The 11,029-nt window shown below is 41.0% G+C and overlaps 1 pseudogene; it reads left to right on the top strand.

Annotated features, from left to right (window-relative positions):
- The first annotated feature begins 7,004 nt into the window (after positions 1–7,004).
- On the top strand, positions 7,005–8,624 carry LOC112315643 (abl interactor 2-like; annotated as a pseudogene).
- Positions 8,625–11,029: the final 2,405 nt, after the last annotated feature.

The raw sequence follows: 11,029 nt of genomic DNA, 5'->3' as shown, positions 1-11,029 counted from the left end.
TCATTGGTAAAAATACCTGCCTACTGCATTGCAGATTCTAAGCCAGCTTTGACCGTTCCCTCCAGGGATGAGGTGGCAGCCAGCTGCAGCAGGCATTCCTGAAAAGTTCACAGGCATTTTTCTACGCTGTGTAAAGACTATGGCACAATGTGACCATGGCCCTAACCCTTCATGCTCCTGATGAAAGTGGAACCAGGTGGGTGAGATCAAACCAAACCTGTGCTTCACCCAGCAAGTATTTATTAACTTCTGTCTGATTCAAAGTGAAGGCCAAAGTCCTTGCAGGGACTAAGAAGGCCCCCCAGGATCTTTCCGCCACCTCACTCTGCTCCAGCTACAAGGATGTCCTTCCCCTTTGTCTGACACACCTTGCTTGCTTCCTCGTTAGAACCCTGGCGTACAGGGTTCCTTCCACTTGAAATATCTCCAGCTATCCAAATGGCTTGTCACTTTCTTCCTTCCTTTTGATCTTTTCTCAAGCAGAACTTCAGAGAAGTCTTCCCCGGCCACATTTTCAAAGCTGCAGCCCTCAAATGCATTTCCTACTTCTTTTCTACACTTTATTTTCTTCTCAGCCCTCCTCAGTCATTCTCTTACATAGTGTACAGTTTACGCATGACGGTCGTCTCTTTCATTAGACAATAAGCTTTAGGCCACTGGAGAGTTTGGTGTGCTTTGTTCACTGCCAACGTCAAAGAGAGTGTCTTGCAGATAATAGTCACTCGATAAATATTTTTAGTTAATTAATTAATTACTTTTCTGCAAAACAACTCTATAAGGTATTATTTCTTCATACCAATGAGTAAAAGAGGCTCAGAGATTAATCTACCTAACGTTCCAGAATATACAAATGGCAAAGTTTCCCACCTCCACCCAGGCTGCCAGTGTGGGAATCCATTCCTCTCTGCCACAGATACCTGAGAAGGGTAGTCCAGAGTCAAGACGGGGTAGAGTTAAGACAGATATTGGAAACAGATATTGGGAGCAGCACCCATGCCCCAAGGAATAGGTGGCCCCAGGGAGGGGGCAGGTACATATCCTGTGACAAAATGATAAAATGAACGAGTGAGATTCCTGCACTTAGATTCAGGTCCTGTGCTTACTAGGAAGTGGCTAAAAAAAATGTTGAAGGTTGCTATCTTCCAAATTACAAATATTTTTAAATTTTTAAATATGCCTTTCTGTAATTCCTTAGTAATTATCTATGTACGGTCTAGGATTACTCTCATGGAAAAGAGGGGCTTTGCCTCTCATCTAGCTTGTGAGTATGAACTTCACTGTGGTATGAAATGAATGCTCTTTGAGTGACATACCAGCATTCTTATCATTGCTGGCACATAACTCCTCTTGGAATTTTATGCCAATTGAATAGTTCCATGTGGAAGGATGGGGGAGAGAGAAATCTGAAATGAATAAAATATTAATCTCACACATATGGCAAGTGTTGAAATTTAATATTGTTTTCTACACAACAGATTCATGTAGACACAAATCAGGTTTTAATCACATTCTTACTGTGTATCTACTCCACTCAAACAGGTACACCAAAGTTTTTAGAACAAAACCAGCTTGCTTTTTCTAGAGCCTAAGTTCTTCCCCCTGGTTTATACTTTTCTGGCTTTATGTGGTAAGACTCTTTTACTTGAAAACTGTAAGAAATCCAATCAAAGCAGCTTGAGCAAAAAAGAGACTTATTAGCAGACAAGTAGGAATAAAAAAGACCAAAATATGGCTAGGCCTTAGGGTGCAACTGAGAAGAGAAATGTGCGCTTTCCAAGGCTCTCTAGCTCCCATCTGTGCTTCTTTACACCTGAAGATGTTCTTCTCGCTGATCAGTTTCTTCCATATATTGAAAATACAGCCACCAGCTGCTTCTATGCCCAATATCTCACAGCTTTGCCACCATCTGGGGACTCTACCTCTCCCCCAGTTTATGTCTGCATAACTTCCAGGGAAGAATTCTGATTGGGCTGGTTTGGAAGCCCACTCCTGGATCTCAATCATCTGTGGCCAGGCTGGAGTCGATAATAACATGGCCCCACCGCTCAGACTCCATGACTGGGGAGCATAAACGAGCCTTTCCTAGGGGAAGCAGTGATGCTGTTACCACCAGGAGAGGGAAGGGAGGCACGGAAGCTTGCCGGGTGCCAAAACAATTGATGTTGGCCACGCAGGCCTGTCTTTCCAACTGCCATCACGTACTGTGTGCTCTCTCCTGTTAAAATAGCCCTCCAAACTTCCTACAGTCCACCAGTCCATTTCCATGAAGGCAATAGAAAAACAGTCGTTCAGAGCCCAAGACATAGCCCATTGCCATCAATAAACTGAGTTACTATGAAGATTTTCAACACTGGTGTTTAAATATGTCAATTTTACTCAAGCCCATTTAGTCCCTTTTGCCGACCCTTAGCACAAGTTAACTATAATGTAATGTATATAACTGAGCCTACACTTCTTAAGGAAACAAGTCTTTTTCATAATTATTTCACTGAAATCTTCATATATGTATACTCACTTATGATCTGCACTCCTCTGTATACACTAAAAACCGACCCAGCAGGTCTCTTAATGTCTCACGGTGAAGGATGCCAGTACCTTTGGGTCGTGCGTTCATTCCTCTGGTGGACTTGCTATCGGCTGCCAGTCACCAGTGTTGAGCTTAATAATGATTACATCTCTGGAACATCCTAAACCTATAAAGATCGGCCCTTGCCTTAGCATCATTTTCCTTTATGACTTATGTGGACAATATTCGACACAGGAAAATGAAAAAGTATGCAAAATTGAATTTGTTTCTTACCCTAAATAACTACTAAAGGAAACTACATGTACATATACTTACACATACACACACACAAACACAACTCCCTCTCTGTGCTTCACAATAACTACATTAAGGAATTTCAGATTAGCTTGGAAGAAAATCGCTATTTCTTAACAGAAGCTTTAAGAACTTTTCTCAGATTTAAAAAAAAGTCTGTGAACATTGTCAGCTTCTGATAAAGCTGGTGTTGATTCTATTCAGTAATGTGATTCACCTTGTCCCAGCACATATGAGATAAACCGGAGTCCCACAATAGCCACAGATTTATAGAGGATGGTGTAACGGACCAGCTGAGAAATTGCGTTTCTGTGCTACAAATGACTACTCTTCAAAATACAGTAACTTTCCAAATAATAGCTACAGAACAAAGCAAAGAAAATTCCATCTGTTAATCAATACCCAAAGAATGCATTCCATTTCCATCTCAACCGAAGAAACCCCTCTATTAAAAAAACAGACATAGCCAGAGTCATTGGGGAACCCGCCCTTTTTCACCAGCATTCATTATTTGTCATTCATTAACCTCCAGATGTGACACATTTGCTACAAATCATACAAAAGAAAGTCTGACATGGTTCCCAGACCATAGGCTTATAATCAAAAAGAAATGATGAGGAGATACCCAGTAAGACAAAAATAAATAAATAAAAGGTAAAGAAATGGCACAGGGAAAATAGAAATTCAAAAAGGAAATCTAAGCCATGGAGGAAAGGGACATTAAAATTTAAATTCCTTTTTGGGGTTAAATTCACCATCGAATATTAGGAAACATCTCAAATGCCTTGGGATGTATAAGATTCTAGTGGACCAGAAGGAAAGTGGGAAAAATAAAAGGAACTACATATAAGTCCCTTCAGGTCAAAGGCAATGATTTATTCCTCTTTTTATTCTTCACTATCACTAACAAAAGTGTAAGAACACAAAACACACAGTAGGTTCACAATAATATTACATAAAAGAATTAATGATATCATTCCTGAATGCGGTGTGGCTTAGAGACTTGAGAAGTACACTGTGCTAGCCTCGCGATCTGCACACAAGGGTTTGTAGTCAAGTTCACCAGTGCTGGGTAATATCACTCACAAGAGGCAAATGGCCTATTGGTAAAACTAGAAGAAAACATAAGGAAACAGATTCTTGACATTGGTCTTGGTAATGATTTCTTGGATAAGACACCAAAATCACAGGCAACAAAGTTTAAATAAGCAAGTAAGGCTACCTCGAACTGAAGAGCTTCTGCACAGCAAAGGAAACAATCACTAAATTGAAAAAGTAACCTATAGAATGGGAAAAAATATTTTCAAACCATATATCAAATAAGGGGCTAATATTCAAAATATATTTTAAAAAGTCATACAAATCAATTATTTGCAAAAGAGCAAATAATTCAGCTTAAATATGAAAAAAAGGAGCTGAATAAACATTTATCAAAGAGAACATAAAAATGGCCAATAGGTACATGGAAAGATACTTAGCGTCACTAATCATCAGCAAATAAAAAACACAATGAGATATTACCTCACACTCGTTAGGATGGCTATTATCAACAATATAAAATACAATTGCTGGAGAGAATGTGGAGAAAGGGGAACTTTTATACATCATAAGTGCAAATGTTAATTGGTACAGACATTATAGTGATTCCTAAAAATATTAATAATTAGGACTTTTGGCCAACAGGAAGGCACAGATAGATACACGTTGCCCCCTCGCACAACCAGAAGAAAGATAGCAATATATTTAAAAACAAAAAACAACCAGAACTGACAGAAATTGAACTGTATGGAAGTCTGACAACCAAAGAGTTAAAGAAGAAACATTTGTCCAGACTGGTAGGAGGGGCAGAGATGGGCAGCCACGGTGGAGAGAACTCCTGGAAAGGCAGCAGCTGGTGGAGTGGTCTGTCCCTATTTACATGCAGATAAACTGGGAGAAACATCTGGGGAGTGAGACAGACTGCGCAACCCAGGGTTCCAGCATGGGGAAATAAAGCCTCAAAACCTCTAACTAAAAAATCTGTGGGGCTTACATCAGTGGGAGAAGCTCCCAGCCCCACAGCAAAGTCCAATGGAGAGACCCACATGGCCCTAGAATATACACAAAACCACCCACAAGTGAATCAACACCAGAAGGACCCAATTTGCTTGTGGGTAACAGAGGAAGTGACTGAAAACTAGCTGAGAGCTGAGCAAGCAGCGGTGTTCTCTCTCAGACTCCTCTGCCACATACAGCACCACAACAAGTGACTTGGTTGCTGGGCCCTGGCGAATACCTAAGACTCTGCCCCTTATTATATAACAGGTGCACTGAGACAGAAAAACCCAGCCCAAATGAAAGAACAGATCAAAGCTCAGGAAAAAAAAAAATGCAACTAAGTGATGAAGAGATAGACAACCTATCAGATGCAGAGTTTAAAACACCGGTAATCAGGATGCTCACAGAAATGATTGAGTATAGTCACAAAATAGAGGGAAAAGTGAAGGCTATGAAAAGTGAAATACAGGAAAATGCACAAGGAACCAACAGTGATGGAAAGGAAACTGGGACTCAAATCAATGGTTTGGACCAGAAGGAAGAAATAAACATTCAACCAGAACAGAATGAAGAAACAAGAATTCAGAAAAATGAGGAGAGGCTTTGAAACCTCTGGGACAACTTTAAAAGTTCTAATATCCAAACCACAGGGGTGCCAGAAGGAGAAAAGGAAAAGCAAGAAATGGAAAACTTATTTGAAAATATAATGAATGAGAACTTCCCCCAATCTGGCAAAGGAGATAGATTCCAGGAAATCCTGTAAGCCCAGAGAGTCCCAGAGAAGTTGGACCCTAGGAAGCACACACCAAGGCACATAATAATTACATTACCCAAGATTAAAAATAAGGAGAGAATATTAAAAGCAGGAAGCAAAAAGGAGATAGTTACCCACAAAGGTGTGCCCATAAGGCTATCAGCTGATTTCTCAAAAGAAACCTTGCAGGCAAGAAGGGGCTGGAAAGAAGTATTCAAAGTCATAAAAGGCAAGGACCTACATCCAAGATTACTTTATCCAGCAAAACTATCATTTAGAATGGAAGGGCAGATATAGTGTTTCCCAGATAAGATCAAGTTAAAGGAGTTCATCATCACCAAGCCCTTATTATATGAAATGTTAAAGGGACTTATCTAAGAAAAAGAAGATCAAAACTATGAACAGTAAAATGACAACAAACTCACAACTATCAACTAAAACAAAAACTAAAACAAACAAATAGAACAGGAACAGATTCACAGAAATAGAGATCACATGGAGGGTTATCAGTGGGGAGAGGGAAGGGGAGAATGGGGGGAAAAGGAATGAGGAATAAGAAGAATAATTGGTAGGCACAAAATAGACAGTGTGAAGGGATTAAGAATAGTATAGGAAATGGAAAAGCCAAAGAACTTACATGTACAACCCATGGACATGATCTACCAGTGAGGGGGGGGGCAGGGGGAGTTGGGGAGAGAGCATGTGTAGGGCAGAGGGGATAAAGGGGAAGAAAAAATGGGACAACTGTAATAGCATAATCAATAAAATATACTTAAAAAATAAAATAAAACTCTAGAACCTTTGAGAAAACTAAAAGGTTAGACACAGAGACTCACTGGGTTGACTTTGGTAAAACCCACATACTTTTTCATAGAAATACTTATTAAAACGGAAGCAAATTTGAATGAAATAGTGCACCAGGATCCAGATAAACATTGCAGAACTAAGGAGGCAAACATTTCCCTGAAGGAAATGGAGTTGAAAATCACCACTTTAATGAAACATGAAGAGATGATGTCTGGAAATATGTCAAAGGAGCTTTTTTATTTTAAAAAAATTAAGACTTTTAGTAAGATAAAAAAATATCAATCTACTGGAAAGACAGATGCCCTGAATAACTAAAATATGTTTTATATAGCAATCAAGTGTTGATTAAACTTAAGGAGAAAGAAATGAACATGTGAAATACCAGTCTGAATTAAGTGTTTTAAAAATTAAGTTTCAAGGGACCTAAGAGTGTTAACTCACTTCACACACTGGGCTGTTTAAAAGAAAATATCATTGGTTTCTCCCAGTCTCCAGTTTTCTGTGCTGGTGTGCCACTGCCTCTGCAGTCTATATGAGGAGGAAGAAGAGGAGGAGGGGGAGTAAGATGGGGAGGAGGAGGAGCTGCAGGTGCTGCTGGAGGAAGGAATCTGGGTGAGGGGGTGGGCATTGGGCCCTCTTCAACAATTACATGAATCTGGAATAGGTGGCCAATTACTGTAAAAACAACTAGATCCAGTCAGCAGATAAGCAGTGAACCCCAGAAGGAACCTAAAGCCTACACCACCCAGTCCTTAGCAGTGGTACCTAACTGATAGGTGCCTTGGCCAACAATGTATCGCAGATGCTAGGTATCCAGGCACCCCAGCTACAAAGGATGGAATCATCATCATATTTTCACAAACTGTTGATATTCATAAAAAGAAAGTTGCAAGAAGAGAAATTGGCATTTTGACTACCAATAAAAACACTTTAAGGACAGATAAAATTATTGCTCCAGCTGGCCTTGAATAATGGGTTTGTTGTATTAGAAAACCTATTGACTAAACAATCATAGATGATTTTGGACATGGAGTAAATGTGAGCACCAAGAATATGCAGATTGGTGGGCTGCACACAACACCTCCAACTCAGAAACCCTCCCATTCCCCCTTGTCAGGGAAGGGGACACTCAGGTGGCACACCCCCTATCGCACACTGAAGGCAGGTCATCCTCCAGGGCTACCAAATGATTAGTACCCAACCCAACAAGTAATATGGCTCCCCCGAAGAGCCCTGTGAGGGCAGTTTCTGTGAATCAGATAAATCCAACTTATGTTACTATAGACAGAGTACTAGGAAGTCTCCCCCATTGGCCCACTTGGTGTCAGGGGGAGGTTCTTACATTGAGCACTGCCAAAAGTTAGAAATATTATTGGGTAGGGGCCAAGTGGGTATAAGAGCTAGAAAGATGAATGGATGGGGCCCCCAGTGTGGCAAAATCTAGAAAGATAATTGGATTAGGGGAAAAGCCCTCCCCTCACTAACCCTATAACTGCAGGCTTCAGCGGGGAGGTGAGATGGTGTTTGAGACAGGAGTGCACCATTCTCCCAGGTTGTGCAGCACCTGAATAAACGTCTTTCCTTGTGCAGGAGCACCTACCTCAGGAGTTTGGCTTTTGAGGCAGCAGGCTGCCGAACCTCTGTTTTTTGCTCAGTCACCCTCACAGCAGTGGAAGTAGTAGGGGAAGCCGCCCAAGTAGTCAGAGAACAGTGGAGTAGGAGTGTAGGAATTCCTATGGTTATTCCTACTCCCTCTCCTCCCAGTATCCTTCCAGGTCATCCCGTTCAGTTCTACCGCATGAATAGACCTCCCTCTGGCCATACTCACCCAACAGTAGGGGGCGCATTGCCCTATAGATGCCCTCCTTCCATAACTTCACAAACAAGCCTTCAGAATCAGATGAATGGAGAACATTTTTACAGCCAGAATCCAGTATCTCTTGCTCTTCCTCCTCCCTGCGTTGTACAGGTAACTTCTCAGTTACCTTGAATAGGATTTGTGGACAGAGTCCAAGAAAATATTTCAGATACACCACCGCCACCACCACCGCCTGTGAAAGAACCAGTCTGTGATGAATCTCCCCCTGCCCACTTCCTCCCCTAGAAGATTACGAAGAGGAGGAAGCAGCCAAGGTTGAGCATAGTGACCCTTACACTGAGAGGACCTGCCATGGCAAAAGTGAACCCCTGTCAATTGCTTTCTAAGTTATAACACAGAAAAAGAAAGTGGACAGGCATAGGATTACTTCCTAGCAAGTTAAATGGGCAAGCATCAGGAATAAATGAGGATAGGAATGGAAATATAGTACATAAGTACATGCAGTAAAGCCATACCAACAAAAAATACCTTTAGGAAAATCAAATCGCACGGTTATAAAATAGAACCATACTGTTGAGAAAAAGTTCTCTTCTAAATCAGCAGCAATAAATTCCAAGAGAAGCAGAAGGAAGTCCAACTGGAAGTACCTAAAGCCAGATCTCTGAGAAATGTAGGTGATTTTATTTTCAATTAAAAATATTTAATATTTTTTGACTTGTGTCAATTTTAGGCACTGTGGACAAGATTAAAGGGGATACCATTTTAAAGCACAGGTTCCCAACCTTTGAGGGCTTTCTCCACATGGAAATACGTAAAATCTCTGCATCAGGAGATGGAATTAGCTTAGCTTATTTCACCTTTATTTCCAATTTATTCTCAAGCTGTTCTTTTCTCCCCTACTGAGAAATGTCTAGGGATAAAAAACAAATGACAATGTTAGTGGGTCAGTATTCCAAATATCTCACCTTCGATGCTTTTTTATAACACAATGAGTATGTACTGGCCAACGGTACCCAAACCAACATTTTTTATGAGAAACTGCAGTGTAAGCCTCCAGGGGCTGCCTTGGTATCGCGTCGTCACCGTGTACACATTACGACAACAGAATCAGAGCCAAGGTTCACGTACCTCCCACTCCACGAAGCCTACCAGTACCTTTTCTGGGGAAATGTCAGCAATAACACACACTAAGTGGCTTATGTAGCCTGAAATGAAGGTAAATAATAACAAGTTTTGTGATTTTACTTATTCCTTGGTACTCATTGGGTTGCAAGCCAGAGAAAAATATAAAACTTAAAGGCAAGAACAGCGAAGTCCGCACTGTGAGACCATTGGCCAATCACTCGGGTACTTGATGGAAACAGGGTATTAACATAGAGCCCTCTGTATGGTTGCTGTGAAAGCAACAAATTAGAATGAAAAATAAATAAATAAACAGAGAAAACTTTAGATTGCTGTTCTTATTCACCCCACTAGGGTGAAGGTCAGTTAGGTACATGGAACATTGTTTCTCTCCGCCTGTTGAAAGAGCCTTCTGGGACCCAAAAGAGAAGGAGAGTCCCACGGAGCAGCTGATGATTTGTATAACACATAGCAAGTGCCGGCATCTCAGCCCAGAAAGTAGCTTCTCAGACTTTCTGGGTGAATTTCACTGAGCAGGAACCCAATGACAACAAATGAGGGCAACTTTAGGAAATGAGAGGGACCTAGAAACTGAAGCCTTAGCTTTTCACTAACAGGCTGCTGGAGCAACAGCCAATTCAGGTGGGAAGTGCTACACCAAACCAAGATGAAAACAAATGAGTAAGCAACACACATTAAGATCATTTTTGTCACAGACTGAGAAGCACCCACCAGAGAATTTATACTGTTGTGAGAAGCAACAAAGAAATGCTTTCCGTAAGTGAATAAGGAATATTAAGAGATACTACCCACGGCATTAGCAAGAGAAAAACAACATGTGACCAGATCAGATGCAATAATATTATTAATATCACCTGAGACTTAGTAGCTAATTAGCATATGTTGTTCGCTCTCTCCACACCAAGACGAAAGGTGCACAGGAGTCCTCCCCAGACCTTATCCATGGTGGACACTTTCCGAGACCTCAGTGGATGCCTGAAACCACAGGTAGTACCAAACCCCATATGTACTGTTTCTTTCTATACATACATACCTATGATAACATTTAACATAAAAATTAGGCATGGTAAGAGATTAAGAATAACTAGTAATAAAATAGAAAAATTAAAATATACTATAATAAAAGTTATGTGAATGTTCTCTCTCTCTCTTCTCTCTCTCTCTCCCCCCCTCAGTGATTTTCATATTTTTCTGTCTGAATCTATTCCTGTCTATTCCCCTTATCTGTGTAACCCTCTCTCACTTGCAGCAAATAGCTCGCTGTCTCTCATTTCAGGGGGTCCCTTGCTGACGTCCTCTGTAGGCTCAGTGCTCTCTGCTGCAACACACGCCATCAACTGAAACGTGTTTTCTGTTCATGTCTTCCCCCCACAGATTTAATGCCTCCTCCACCTTCCCTAAGCCCTTACATGTTACACTCACTGTGCCGTGGCCAAAACTTGGGCAGTCTGAGGGGCAACAGCAAAACCAGCACGATTTCCTCTTCCTCCTTCACAATTCCATGGATAGATACATTCTTTCTGTAGATCTTCGCAACCTCAGCATACAATTGTTTTCTCTCCTTATTAAGTTGAGAAATTTCACTTTTTCACTTAAAGGAAGCACTTTAAAGCTTCCCTTGGGCGCATATGAGTTGTCAGCATCACTA

Source organism: Desmodus rotundus, chromosome 8 (genome assembly GCF_022682495.2).
Source record: "Desmodus rotundus isolate HL8 chromosome 8, HLdesRot8A.1, whole genome shotgun sequence".
NCBI classification, from domain to species: Eukaryota; Metazoa; Chordata; class Mammalia; order Chiroptera; family Phyllostomidae; genus Desmodus; species Desmodus rotundus.
The sequence above is the reverse complement of the archived record's forward strand: the minus strand, read 5'-3'. Positions and strand labels throughout refer to the sequence as shown.